The following is an 11,495-nucleotide window of genomic DNA, read 5'->3' on the forward strand; positions in this document are numbered from 1 at the left end:
AGGGAAGATCCAAGTTTCTATTGGTCACTTGGATCCATGGATGAGTGGTATCTACTTGTCCTAATTCAATCTCAGTCTCATCTTGATATCCTGTAACATGTGAACTAAAAAAAAAAAAAGTTAATTACCATAAAACTCACCTTATATAAAACAGTAGAGAGAAAGTAGGGAAATAAACTGCTTGCTATATATGATTATGTATGTTAAAGAGAAAGGGAGAACCTATGGGTAGCTACTGTAGTCCTCATTTGTGCAACTAGTCATGAGGCCATAGTTGTGTTTTATTTTTTTAATTATCACACAATAAATTAACTTCCTTTTGCTGTACACTTCTATGAATTTCGACACAGGTATATATTCCTGTAACCATCATCACAAGTATAATACAGAACAGTTCCATCACCCCCCAAAACTCCCTCATGCTGTGTACAGTCACACTCTCCTCCCACCCAACAACCACTCACGTTTTATCCCCACTTCCCATGGCCACATGACCAAGGATTGGCTAATCAGATGCTTCTGCTCGGAATTTCTTAATATACAGCAGAGCAGGATGGAGAGTGGGGAGTACATCTCGTGGCAATGGTGGCATCTTCACATTAGCACTCTGGTTCTGAGGTAGGACTTAAAGTGCCTTTGGATGCCCAGATTTCATTCCCTTTTTTGGGGGGGAGCTTCTTAGTGGATCCATGAGCTCAACAGTTCAATGAAGTCTTTTTTCACTTTTACCAGCCAGAATCCATTTCTTTGGCTATTTAAAGTAAGATTGATGCATGTGACACTATACCACTAAATCCCTCAAAGCAATGCAAGCAAATTATCCCAGGAGCTACATTCCTTGGCTTAAAATCACCAGTAGAAGGGTGTTTTATCCTTCATCTCACATTATACTGCAACTTCCGTTTCTGTTATCAGAACCACATCTTTCTCCTATCCCAGAATCAAGCAATAGATTTCCTAGCTTCTAATTCTCCATGTCTTCCTCTGCAGGTAATGTCTCCTTTATGGCTGCTTTTAAGATCTTGGTCTTTCCAATGTTCTACAGTTTCTTGTGATTTATGTAGCTTTTAAAAAAATCCTGTTTGAGAATAATGATTAAATTTTGATAATCAACTATCATTCTCCAAGACCCATATGCCTTCTACACAATCCAAACAGGCAAGTTAAATGAGGATGTACTAGAAATCCCTCTCCCACCTCCCATATAACCACACACATCCTTCATATCTTTGGTGGGCACTCATCCCTGTGATTTCCCCAGGGATTCAGTATTGACAGATACAGCAAACCCTACGTGGCCCTTCCTACCACAAATAGTCCTTACCACACTGGTCAGGGAGCAAATGTGGTACATCTGTCAATTGCTGAGTATGGCTATTTTATTTTTTTTAATATTTATTTGTCAGAGCACAAGCAGGGGGAGCAGCAGACAGAGGGAGAAGTAGGCTCCCCACTGAGCAAGGAGCCCCATGTGGGACTCAATCCCAAGACCCTGGGATCATGACCCGAGCCACACACCCAACTGACTGAGCCACCCAGGCGTCCCTGAGTATGGCTATTTTAAATATACATCCTAAACTAAGAAATATCCATATGAATATTTGCACATCCACTGGACCCACTGTAGATGAATTCAGGATAAAATTCTGTCTCTTGACTCCATAAGCCCTGACTCTCACCAGTGGGTGGCAATTGTATTCTAAGTGGCCCTGGATAAGTGTGAATTCAGCGTCAGTGTCCAATCTCTGAAAAGTATGAGTATTTCTAGTTGCCCAGTCATGGTTACCCTGGCAGATGGACTCAGGCCCCTCTGGCCAGAAAGAAAATTTGCTACATGCTTATGGTATTGATTGTGGAGTCCGTCTTCAAGTGTATCTGGCTTTCACTTCAAGGGCCTCTGGGTGTATGAACTGACTCAGGCCCGCAGACTGGGTGAGAGGTCATGAATCTCCATCACAATGACTTAAATTAGATCTATGTTCACCAGACACATATTTTGGCTATACAGATCAAGTAAAAATTTAGTAGGCTGCTCATTTATTTCCATGTAAGGAAACTGAAGAACAATTAGCCACTACCAAACCTCTCTGCAAGTCAAAACATTCAGATTACATGCTTCTATCACGTTAACCGCGCTCACCCCATCTCTTGTCATTAAGTGCTGCCGCTTTGTCTTTGCCCAGTCTAGGATCCCATGATTCTCACTGAAATTAGCAAGTTCCTTTCAGTGGCAGCATCTCTCATCTTTATCCCTGGCCTACTGAAGACTACCACCGTAGCATGTTTCAGGAATAATAAGACTCCTCTCATCAATATATTTTTCAATGCCTTGGGGAAGAGAACATCCCCTGGGTCCTCTTGGGGGACATGGTTAGGATGTAGGTTAATGGGTCATATGTCATAAATGCACTCCATTGTTTCTATTTCCTTGTCTTTGGAGTATCTCCTATACATTATACCAAAGAATATCTGGCATATCAACTTCATTTAATATGGGCTAATTTTCAGCCTTGGCTTCAGTCAACTGAGCAAAAAAGAACCACTTCCAACTGGGCAAACTAGTAATTGAATCCAGACTCTCTGGTAAGTATTCAGGTGTTGCTATACCTGGCCCAATCTAAAATTACATTCCTTCCTCCATCGTATTCTCAAAATACATTCCTACACATATTCTGCAGATTCCTGCCATTATAAATTAACTATCTCCTCCCAGTTCAGACTTGTATCTGTACCCTTGGAGCATTCTGTGACCTAACTAGTTATAGATCTGGAAGCAATGACAGGAGGTAGGGGTGGCACCTGAGGAAAATTGACATACCCTTACAAGTAGCTTCAAGCCAGCGAACATCCCCTTCAAGCCAGTTTCCCTAGCTGGTTCAAGCAAGGCAGAGCCAGCCTCATTGAATAGCATGCCACCACTGGCAAGTAAGGCTCAATGGTTAAATGAATCATCTGAACTCACTCTAACGTCCCCATTTCTCTTCTAGGGGTGTCTCTCAAATGCCCTTACTTTCATAAAAGTGACCTGACAAGGCTGTGAGTTTGGCGTATATTGTAATTTAACAACCCATGGGATCAGATTCTAATTTTCAGCTATGTCAGCTCTATGTCAACACTAGATAAGAGAATAGAAACTCCTAGTCCTCTGTTCTTTGAACTTAGAATTTAAATGCTGCGATTGCTATTTTCCTTCTTAAACCTCTAGATCACAGTTAGTAGTTATTCCGTTCCACAGTCTTTGGGTATCATTAGCACCAAAATAATCTGTGGTAGCAGTTACCTGGCCCATCAAGCCTTGCCTGCAATAGACACTTGATTGTAGATGCCCACTTGTGATAATTTGATTGGTTTGCCATTATGTGCCATAGACTATCAACATCCCATCTTCTAATATTAACAGTGTCATCACTGCTTTCAAATCCAATCATGCTATCTAATCAACCTGAGTTTCCCACTTTCTTGAAATGCTATTGCCTTTAAGCACTCCTGCTACTACATTCTTTATTGGTCGGGGTTCAATTTCAGAGAACAGAAGCCACTCAAGCTGGTCTAAGGAGGAAGCAATTTATTACACGGTGTAAAATGGCTTAGAAAATCATTTAGGAGAGCTGTAGAAACAGATGCTGAGCCTTCAAGAATGACTCTCAAAGCCACATCACAAAGCCAAGCCGTCAAAGAGTGCTGCTGTCTCTCCGTTCAGTCAGGAAATTTCCGGCTCCAGAACAGTGCTCCTATTGTCGCAATCAAGAAGCCGTTACTATCACTGTCAGTTCCAGAAACAAGCCACATATAGTACAACCTGCACCAGCAAAATGGGTGCCCTATCACTGCCTCTGGACTCCCGTGTAGTTTTAATACCTAGACCATAGGACCTGTGCTAACCCTCCTGAGGAATAGCTAGCAACTCAACCGCTGTGCTTCTCAGCACAGGCAGCAAAAATGAAGCGAAAGCCATATCATACCTGGTAAATCACATGCCCGTGCATCTGATGAGCTGAACCTAAATCATATTCAGAGCTCCAGCTGCAAGGAAGTCTGCGAAGTGTGTTTGTAGGTGTACTTTCCATCGTCTGCATTACAGGATGATGCTCTAGGATGAGGGTGGAATGGAGCGGAACGCCAAGTCACCATATCTGCCCGAGCCTTCATCAAAGACTCAGGACATTTGTCTGGAACCCCAATTCCAGGATCACAGGAAGCTCAGAGTTCTTTCTGTGATTTTGTCTCTACTTTCTTACATTTCTCTGAATCATTCTCTGCTTCTAGATGCACACAGGCTTCCTGAGGCCTCTAATCAGAACCTGGCCCAAAATTCCACCCCTCCACCATCTTCTAAAAGAAATTGAATCACACTTACGCATATAATGAATTATGCATCCCCCCCAAAAAATTTGTGAGGTTATAGGGGAGAAAGGTCATATCAAGGAGCACATAGCCACCTGCCGTCTCATTGGTCCTCCATCTTTTTCCTCACTTTCGCTTCAAGCTGATCCCTCAAGTTCATAACCTTCCACAAATCCACAGTCTGCACACATGACTCTCCCTACCATCTGAAGCACTTGGAGAAGCATAGGACACTCCTGCTCTGGGCTATTCCTCTTGTATGGTGAAGCCCACCAGTCCTATGTACATTTTCTCCAGGCTCCCCTGAAATGCCAATAAATAAAGTCGTTTTTTCATTTCATTATTTTTTATGTATTTCATTAATTGTTATTGCTCTAACTTGTTAATCTCATATTTTATGAAGAGTAGCTTATGTCCTCATATTTTCAAAAGCAGTGAGAAAAGGAGAAAGAGCCAAGGACCAGTCACTTTAAATAAGACAAGAGAAATATTTCATTCACCCCCACCACAGGGACTTGGCTTTTTTGTGTCATTATTCCAGTAATTTACCAAGAGTTGCAACCTATTCCCTGGTGACTAATTAATGGTATCCTAAGCATCTCCCTTTAATGAGTGAGACTTGCTCACTTCCTTGCTTACCACTCCTGGAGGAATCTCCTCACATGATTAAAATTGAAAATTGGGATTAGCTGTGACTCTCTTCTTCCTGTTTAGTAATTTTCAGATGCCCAGGCTAATTGTTCCTTTCCTAAGCCAAGATCTGAATCAACAATATGAACATGGATGAATTCCAAATACTGGCTTTTGTCTGATTACCAGTTTGTAAAGAAGCAAAGACATAATACGGGTCAACATTTTTCTTTTTCTTCAAACTTATTAGATTTTTAGACTGTAAAAAAAAGAAATGCTTGAAAACAGAAAGCTGTATTAATGGGGACTCAGTCAGTGGCTGCCAGGGGTTAGTGGCAGGGGAGGGTGTGATTATAAAGGGAATTTGGGGGGGCTGATGGAACTATTTTGTATTCTGATTACAATGGCGGGTACATGAATCCATACATGTGGTACAACTCCTAGAACTGTATGCCAAATGAAAAAGTCAATTTCATAGTATGATCATTTAATATAAAAATTTTTGGAAGAAAAAACCCAGTTTTTTGCATTTCACAGGATGTATCTAAAAAGGTACGTGAGAGGCACACTTCAGTGATTTCCTCTGAGGAAGGAAACTGGGTAGATGGAAAACAGGTTGGATAAATATCCTTATTCCTCATTTACCTGGTGTTTTGAATTTTTTTAATTATTTTATTCAAATATAATGTAAGTATACATTTAGATGAATTACCACCAAGTGAACACACCCATGCAACCACCACTCAGGGCACAACCTGGAATATTGCCAGCACCTTAGGAGCCTCCCTCCAGCTGCCTCGCATTCATTATCTCTTTCTCTCCTCCCCAGAGAAAACCATGATCTTGACTTCTAAGACCACAAATTAGTTTTGCCTATAAAAATGGATATAAACAGAATCACACAATATGTATTCTTTTTTGTTTGCTTCTTTTACTCAACATTATGGGACTCATTCATATGGTATATTGGCAGTTCATTTCCTTTTATTGTGGTACAGTATTTCAATGTATGGATATATTATAAATTTTTTATCCATCCTACCATTAATGGACATTTGGGTTGTTTCCAGCTTTGGCACATTCTGAATAATGTGGTTTCAAACATTCTTGTATTTGTCTTTTGGTGCCCCTGTTCATATATCTCTTTTGGGTATATTTTTTACATATCTAGGAGTGGAATTACTGGGTCAATAGGGTACATACATGTTCAGCTTTTTGGGTTTTTTTAAAGATTTTGTTTATTTGAGAGAGAGAGAATGAGTGGGGGGAGTGGCAGAGGGAAAAGCAGACTCCCCGCTGAGCAGGGAGCCAGTCATGGGGCTCGATCCCAGGACTCTGGGATCATGACCTGAGCCGAAGGCAGACACTTAACCGACTGAGCCACCCAGGTGCCCCACATGTTCAGCTTTGATAGATGCCAAATGGTGTTTCAAGTGGCTGTACCAATTAACACTCCAATCAATCACGAATAAGAGTTCTGGTATCCTCATCAACGCTTGGAAAGATCTTTCTTTTCTCACCTTAGCCATTCTGGTGAGTGTACAATGTCATCTCGTGGTTTAAATTTGCATTTTCCTGATTATTTCTTAAAATAACTTCTATCGAGGTATAATGTACTTACAAATTAATGCACTCACTTAAGGTGCATATTTTGATGAGTTTGACAAATTTATGCGCCCACACCACACTCAAGTTATAGAACATTTTCACCACCCTAAAAAGTCCCCTTTTTCCCCAACCAGGACAACTTCCCCTACCCTCATACCCAATCAACCCTTGATCTGCTTTCTGTCATATATTACATTTATCTTTACTAGAGTTTCATAGAAATTGAGTCACACAGTAAGTTCTCTTTTATGTCTGCCATTTCTTGCTCAGCATAATGTTTGTAAGATTCATTTATGCTGTTGCCTATATCAAAAGTTAATTCTTTTTAGTATTCCATTAGTATGAATATTCCACAACTTGTACATCCATTCACTTGTTCATTGTCATTTGACTTGTATCCAGCTTTTGGCTATTATGAATAATGTTGCTAGGAACATTTGGGTACAAGTCTTTTTCAAAACATGTTTTTCATTTCTCTAGGTTAAATACCCAGAAATGGTTATGACAGGATATATATTTTTTTAACCTCATAAGGAACTTCCAAACTGTTTTCCAGATTAGCTGTATCATTTTGCATTCCCACCAGCAATATATGAGAGCTCCAATTGCATCACATTCTTGCCAACACTTGGCATTCTTAAATTTTGTCTTTTTAATTTTGGCCATTCTCGAGCGTGTGTAGTAGTATTTCATATTGTAGTTTCAATTTGCATTTCACTGATGACTGATGAAGTTCAGCCTCATTTAATGTACTTATGGGCCATTCTTGCATCTTCTTTTGTGAAGAGTCTGTTAGACTCTTTCACTGATTTAAAACATTTTTTAAATCATCTTTATTGAGGTGCAAATCACATACAATAAAATTTACTGATTTTAAACAGTCTGCGGAGTTTTAAAGAAACTTTATACTCATTATAATCACCACTCCAATCAAGATTTAGAACATTTCCATCAGCCTGGGCCCCTGTGAACAATCCCCTTCCTCCACCCCTAGCCCCTGGCAACACTGATCTGCTTCTTTGCTTGCTTTTTTCTTTTTTTAACACTGATCTGCTTTTTATCGCTATAGTTTTAGTTTTGCTTTTTCTAGACTTTCATATAAATGGAATCATACAGGATGTAGACTTTCTTATTTTATAAGATTTTATTCTTCATTTTCATATACTTTTAAAAACAGCTTTACTGAGATACAATTTACATACTGTGAAATCCACCCATTTCGAATGCACAATCTGATGAGTTTTAGTAACCTCACAGAGTTGTACATGCATCATCACAATCTAGTTTTAGAACATTTTCATCGCCCAGAAAAGAGAGTTCTTAATATTACTTCATTCCCACTGCCAGCCCAGGTAACAAGTAATCTGTCTATCTCTATCAATTTGTCTTTTCTGGCCATTTTGTATAAATAGAATCATGTAATACTTGTCCTTTAGCATCTGGCTACTTTCACTTATAATGCTTTTGAGATTCATTCTTGTGTTAGCCAACTATTAGCAGTTAATTCCTTTTCATCGAGTAGTATTCCACTGTGTGGATATATAACAAAATGTGTATCTATTCAACAGCGTACATTTGGACAATTTCCACCTTTTGGCTATTTTCAGTAATGTTGCTGTGAACATTCGTGGTACAAGTTTCGTGCGGTCGTTTGCTTTCATTTCTCTTAAGTAGGTACCTAGAAGTGGAATTGTTGGGTCATATGCTAACACTATGTGTGACATTTTGAGGAACTGCCAAATTATTTTCCCAAGTGGGTGTTCCATTTTACATTTCCACCAGCAATGTGTGAGGTGTCCAATTTTTCCATATGCTTGCCAACACTTGTTGTCTATCTTATTGTGGCCACTCTAGTGGATGTGAAGTGGTATCCCGTTGCAGTTTTAATCTGTATTTTCCTAACATCTAATGATGTTGAGCATCTTTTCATGTTCTTACTAGCTATTATGGGCTCATGAGGTGGAGCCTTGTCCAGTTGAGACATAGCAGTCATCACAGGCGTTGGGCTGCACAGCGCCATGGCCCGAAGAGGTAGATGACATCATGATTATTGTTGATTTATACAATGTTTACTTAAGATATACCAGCAGATTTATTTTTATTGTTCTTTATCACTTCTTGCATCTCTAAGCTGCCATCTTGATCACTGGTATTTGATATTGCTTTTAGTATGAATCTGCTGGTGACAGATTTTCTCAGTTTTTGTCTGAAAATATCTTTACTTCGCCTTCTTCTTCTAAATCTTTTATTATGAGATCATTTAGGTTCACACGCAGTTGTAAGAAATAATATAGAAAGATCCCATATACCTTTTACCCAGCTCCCCCAACAGTAACACCTTGCATATATATAGTACATACACCCTGCGTAGGTATGATACAATATCACAATGAGGAAATTGACATTGATTCAATACACTGGACCTTACTGAGAGTTCTCATTTAATTGTATTCGTGTGTGTGTGTATTTCATTCTGCGCAATTTTATCACTTGTAAAGATTCTCGTGGCCACTGCCACATCCAAATACAGAGCAGTTCTATATCACAAGGCACTCTGGTGCTACCCTGTCACAGCGACATCCATCTCCCTGCTGCCTGCCCCAGCTCCTAGAAACCACTGATCCAGTCTCCTGTTCTCAAATTTTATCCTTTCAAACATTATATAAATGGAACCATACAGAATGCGGCCTCTGGGGATGGGCTTCTTTTCAGTCATCACAATTCCCTGGAGAGTCATCCAGGTTGTTATGTCTATCAACAGTTAGTTCCCTTTTATTCATGAATAGTAGTCCACGGTATGGATGTGCCCCAGCTTGTTTAACCATTCACCCACTGAGGTCCATGTGGATTGTTTCCAGCTTGGGGATGTTATGAATGAAGCTGCTATGAACATTCATGTGCAAGTGTATGTGTGAACATCAATTTTCATTTATCTGGGATAAATTACCAAGACGGCAATTGCTAGGTTGTGTGGCACGTCTGCGCTTAGCTTTGTGAAAAACTGCCCGTCCTTTCACGGAGTGGCTGTACCATTTTACATTCCCACCAGCAATGTATAAGTGACCTAGCTCCTCAGCATCGTCTCTAGCATTTGCTGTTGTCACTATTTTTTACTTTAGCCAATCTGATAGGCATGTAGTGATAGATCGTCGTGGTTTTATTTATTATTTATTTATTTATTTTACAGAGAGAGAGCGAGCAAGCGCAAGCAGGGGGAGTGGCAGAGGGAGAGGGAGAAGCAAGCTCCCCAATGAGCAGGGAGCCCGGAGAGGAGCTCAATCCCAGGACCCTGAGATCATGACCTGAGCCGAAGGCAGCCGCTTAACCAACTGAGCCACCCAGGTGCCCCCTCATTGTGGTTTTAATTTGCATTTCCATGATGGTTAATGTTATGGCCTGAATCGTGCCCCACCCCCACCAAATTTGTTGAAGCCCTAACCCCCAGGGCCTCAGAATGTAAGGGTATTTGAAGAAAAGTTCTTTAAAGAGGTGATTTAATTAAAATGAGGCTGTTAGGGTGGGAACCTAATCCAATATGACTGGTGTCCTTATAAGAAGAAAAGGAGACACCAGGGGCACATGTGCCTAGAGGGACGTCTACGGAAAGAGGCTGCAAGAGAGCAGCCAGCAGCAAGCCAAGAAAAGAGGCCTCAAAAAACCCCCAACCATGCCAACATTTTGATCTTGGACTTGTAGCCTTCACAACTGTAAGAAAATAAATCTCTATCATTGAAGCCAGTTTGTAGTATTTTGTTATGGCAGCTGTAGCCCGCTAATATAGGTACCGATGTTGAACATCTTTTCATGTGTTTATTTGCCATGTGTATATCCTCTCCACTGAAATGTCTCTTCATGTCTTTTGCCCATTTTCTGATTGGATTGGTTGGTTTTTTCACTGTTGAGTGTTGAGAGTTCTTTTTCTATTCTAGACACGAGATTTTTGTTGGCCATGTGGTTTGCAAACATTTTTTCGCAGTATGCAGCTTGTCTTTATGTAATTCATAGGATTTTGATGAGGTCTGATTTATCAATATTTCCTTTATACTATGGTGATTCTGGTGTCAAGTTTAAGAGTTCTTTGACTACTTGTAGATCCCCCCCAAATTTACTTCTATGGTTTTCTCTAGACATCTTAGAATTTTGTGTTTTGCATTTGTCTGTTATCCATTTTGAGTTAATTTCTGCGTAAGGTGAGGGTTTAGGCTGAGGTTCATTTTTTGCCTCTGCATGTTCAATTGTTCCGGCACCATTTTTTGAAAAGGCTCTTTCCTCATCAAATTGCTTTTGCACTTTTTGTAAAGAATCAGTTGGACATATTTGCGTGGGTGTGTTCACTTTCACTTTCGAAAGGTCTTTTCACTGGACATCAAATTTTATATTGCTTTTTCATTTTTAAAAAGTTTCCAGCTGTTTGACAATATCATCACATTGTCTGTGGCTTCCATAGTTTCCATTAAGCTGTCAGTTTTATTGTTGCTCTTTTGAAGCTAATCCTTCTTTTTTTTATGGCTGCCTTAACCCTTAGCAATCTCACAGTGGTGTAAGCTTTTACAGGAGCATTTGGAAAAAGAACATGAAGTAAAATCACATCTAATGTTACCACCCTACTGCAACCCCAGATTTGCACTTTTGGATACTAGTTTCTTTAAGCACTTTTAATATGGCTAATTCTTTCATCCTCTGCCTATTTCTTTTAAATCATAGCCTCTTCTATATGTCTTCAGTTGCCGTGTCCCCAACCACAATGTAATTGCATCTGCCAAAATAAATGAGGAAGACTTGTCAGTACCTACATTTATAGTTCTTATCTTCTATTCAGTAGTAAGAGATTTTCCTTTCAAGTAACTCTGCATGGAGTGGTTTATGGTTTTATATATGTTGAGGAGGAGATAGGGACACAGAAGTGTATAACA

The sequence above is a fragment of the Ailuropoda melanoleuca genome, chromosome X, assembly GCF_002007445.2.
Source record: "Ailuropoda melanoleuca isolate Jingjing chromosome X, ASM200744v2, whole genome shotgun sequence".
NCBI classification, from domain to species: Eukaryota; Metazoa; Chordata; class Mammalia; order Carnivora; family Ursidae; genus Ailuropoda; species Ailuropoda melanoleuca.